This window comes from Miniopterus natalensis, chromosome 1, assembly GCF_054644295.1.
Source record: "Miniopterus natalensis isolate mMinNat1 chromosome 1, mMinNat1.hap1, whole genome shotgun sequence".
Classification (NCBI taxonomy): domain Eukaryota; kingdom Metazoa; phylum Chordata; class Mammalia; order Chiroptera; family Miniopteridae; genus Miniopterus; species Miniopterus natalensis.
Genome location: NC_142081.1, coordinates 129,030,187 through 129,034,287, shown reverse-complemented (window position 1 = coordinate 129,034,287; position 4,101 = coordinate 129,030,187). Strand labels below are relative to the sequence as shown.

The 4,101-nt window shown below is 40.1% G+C and overlaps 1 pseudogene; it reads left to right on the top strand.

The window, feature by feature from the left end:
• Positions 1-545: 545 nt before the first annotated feature.
• Positions 546-3,256, top strand: LOC107542416 (AP-3 complex subunit sigma-1-like; annotated as a pseudogene).
• The last annotated feature ends 845 nt before the right edge of the window (positions 3,257-4,101 follow it).

Below are 4,101 nucleotides of genomic sequence, written 5' to 3'. Positions count from 1 at the left end.
TGTCAGACTTGCGGCCTTTCTTTGCTTCCCTTGGATGGGGAGGGATGAAAATGCTCTCTTTAGCCCGTGCGCCGCTGCTAGTCAATGCTCTTGGAAATATTTTTGTGGTCATTTACTGAGATTCCTAAATGGTAAAAGGGTCTCCAGAGGCAAATACTGTTAGGGAACCAGTGAAAGTTATTAGATATGCACATGGAAGGCATTATTTTTTAAATGGAAACAATGTGTTTTTGATGGTATTTGCATGCTATCTAGGGTTTTAAAATTTAAATTTATTTTTATTTTTATTTTTAGGATGTAGCTAATGGCTCCTCATTCCAGATTGCCTTTCATCTCCCTGTCCTCTGTCCTCTAGGTCAACCCACACTGTTCTCAAGCAGGTGGCTCTTCTTTGCAGTATTTTGCATTAACAACATTCACTAAGAAGGTAGTTCAAGCATCACTTGTTCATGTTTCCCTAAGCATGAGACCACTACGTCACAAGTACAGAAAATATGTATTTTCTATGGCATATCATTCAGTCCAAGCCTTTAAAACAATTAGCCATGGGGCAGCTAATGGGTTGGCCTCCAAAGTTCCTGCTGGTGAGGAAATACTTGGATCCAGGTAGAACTATGATTCCCAAAGACATCCTTCAGGAATCGCACTGTGCTCCTAGGCACTTTCCTGCTCTGAAACCCAGGTACACAAAAAATGCTACACTGCAAGAAAGGAAGACACAATCTTATCTCATTTTTGTTTTTCTGTAGGTGCTGCCTAACATATATGTTAGTGGATAAAAGTGAGCATTACTCTAAAGTAAATCTCTGGATTCCATCTCCATTTGTAGTGACTACCAGAGTGAACACTGGAAGTTAACTCAGATTAATATCCAAGAAGGGGCTCTACTGCGTTTCAGTCGGTGTCTTAGTTATTTTAGTTGTTTTAGTAATTGAATCAAGTAATTTCATGTAATAAGGTTGTTTGATTGCTGGTCAGTCTGGAAATTGTCAATTCTGTAGTGCATTAAGGAACTGTGCTAAGAGGCAAACAAATAGATATACTATTTCAAATAAGGAGTTTGGATATTGCAACAAGATTTTTTCACAAGATCCATCAAAGAATGTTATATAGTTATTTTTTAAAGTAATTAAAAAAACTGCACTGAAACGGACACAGAACCAAACACAGATGTTTATTTGCTTAAAATGTAAACTGTCTTCTACATTAAACAAGAGACAGGCTATGAGGTTTTCCATGGAAGCAAAGAAGACACGTGTGTAAGACTATGTATTGAAATTATTAGAGTTTTTTTCTATTTAATTTTGAAATTTTGTCCAATAGTCTTGTTAAAACTTCCTAATTATTATGCTTTCTTGCAATAGAGCTGATTCTACACATATCAAAAGAAAGAAATTAGCCAGAAAATTAAAGAAATCTACTCTATTTCCCTGGTTCAGTTTTCTAAGTATTTTAATATTTCAACAAGCTTGTTTCATTTTTTTACAAAAAATATATCTATATTGATTTCAGAGAGAAGAAAGGAGAGGGAGAGAGAGAGAGAAACATCAATGATGAGTCATTGACTGGCTGCCTCCTGCACTCCCCCCACTAGGGATCATGCTCACAAACCCAGGCATGTGCCCTGACCTGGAATCGAACCGCAGTCTCCTGGATCGTAGGCCGATGCTCAACCCCTGAGCCACACCAGGCAGGGCAAGCTTGTTTCATTTTAAAACTTTCAGCTAATTGCCTCAATTTCTTTAGCTTATAGGTACAGGAAAAAACGACAACGAATCTAGGCGATCATTGAATAATAGGATCAATAATTGGGTCCATTTGTCGCACGCTTACCATTTCTCTGGGCTAAGTGATTTTCACGCATCAGCTCATTAAAACCTCACAATAGCATCGCAAACTTCGGATTTGCCCACGTTCACCAGTTTCTAAATGAAGGAATCAGGACTCAGTCCCAAGCCCTTCTTACTCTAACACATGTGATCTTTACCAGTAGGCTAATTTGGGAACCAAAAGGAATCTCCATAATCATCTAGTTCCACCTTTTGTGCCAATGAAAACATGGAGACGTTAAAAATCAATGGCTCTGTGGGACGATGCACCTCATTCGTCTTCCAGTGTTGTATCTGGACCCCAGGCTGCTCTGCTCCTGTTTGGATACAAAAGTCCATCCGCTTTTCCTACTGCTGGGCTTCTTTTGTCAATATGCCATTGTGCCTTTCAGAGCCACAGGGCCTCCTGTGGAAAGTATGGCTAACTGACTGGGCCGAGTGAGTGAGCTGGAGGGGTGGGAGTCTGTGGCACTCACTGTGGCATCTGAGCTGATGCTTGAAGTTTTCTATCAAGACTCTGCCATAAAGTTAGCATCATGATATTCTCCCAAGGGGTATTGCTGGAAAGAGCATAGACTCTCGGCTGTGCTTTCCTACACGGTGGTCAGTGTCTGCATGTCACTGCCCAGCACTTGAAATGTGCCCAGTATGAACTGAGCTGTGCCTCAAGTGTAAAATACACGCCAGATTTCAGACTTAGCACAACAACGAAAAGAATGTAAAATAGTTCTCTTTTACCTTGATTACAAGTCGAAACAACATTTGGTATACATTGGGATAAATAAAGTATATTATTAAAAATAATTTTAAAGGCGATCCCCATCTTCAACAACCTTGGGAAACCGCGACTCTCTAAGTCCTACCAGCCTTACAGCGAAGACACACAACAAACACAACAGCCAGTCATCAGGGAGACGTTCCTTTGGTATCTAAGAGAGATGAAACTGTTTGTACTTTCCTAGAAGGAGGATTATTAACCGGAGAATCTGACAACAAACTGATGTACAGACATTGTATTTTTGTCTTCTGCTTGGATTCTTCAGAAGGTGAACTTGGCATTTTAGATCTACTTCAAGTATTTGTTTAAACATTAGACAAGTGTTTTGAAAATGTCTGTGAACTCGATTTAATTTTCCATGTAGACAAGGTTCACAATATTCTTGCAGAAATGGTGATGGCGGATGGTATTGGAGACCAATATGAATGAGATTGTTACACAAATTGATGCACAAAATAAAACTAGAGAAATCTGGTAGGACTGGGAGGCTGGCTTAGGGGTAGCTCCAGCCCATGCTCTATCAGCTATAAAGAATATAAATCTTCCTGAGATCCCAAGAAATATTAACATTGGTGACATTGGTATAAAAGTGCCAAACCTGCTCTTTTTTATTTTTATTTTTGTTTTTAAAATGTATCTTTATTGTTGAAAGTATTACAGATGCCCCCTTTTCCTCCCCCATTGACACCCTCCACCCACTCCTGCCCCCCACCCCCAACCAGCCAGGCCTTCACCACACTATTGCCTGTGTCCATAGGTTATGCATACATGCATATGTTCTTTGGTTAATCTCAGTGCGAGCCCCGCCCGCCTCCTTCCCTCTGAGATTCATCCTTCTGTTTCATGCTTCCATGTCTCTGGAGCGATTTTTGTTAGGTTCCACATATAAGTGAGATCATGTGATACTTGTCTTTCTTTGACTGGCTTATTTTGCTTAGCATAATGCTCTCAAAACCTGCTCTCTCTCCTTTTTAATTTATCTTTATTGTTGAAAGTATTACAGATGTCCCCTTTTCTTCCCATTGACCCCTTCTATCTCACACCCACCCCCAGGCCTTCACCACACTATTGTATGTGTCCAAGGGTTATGCATATGTGCATATAAATTCTCTAGTTAATCCCCGCCCACCCCGTCCCCAGCCCCCACCCTTCCTTCTGAGATTCGTCAGTCTGTTCCATGCTTCCACGTCTTTGGATTTTGTTAGGTTCCACATATAAGTGAGATCAGGTGATACTTGTCTCTCTCTCTGACTGGCTTATTTCGCTTAGCATGATACTCTCAAAACCTGCTCTCTTTTAAATAAAAAAATTTAAAAGGCCACTCCCAGGTAAAATCCACTGGGAAAAGTCAACTAAGTTTACCATGCGGTTGTTTACCAAAAATAGAGGAGGAGAGTCTTAACTTTTGCTCTTGGATTTAAGTCAGGGTACTGTATAGAGGTTGTGTAAAATTTGTATGGCAGTTGAATGTCGTTTTTCTTATTCAGTGATTTT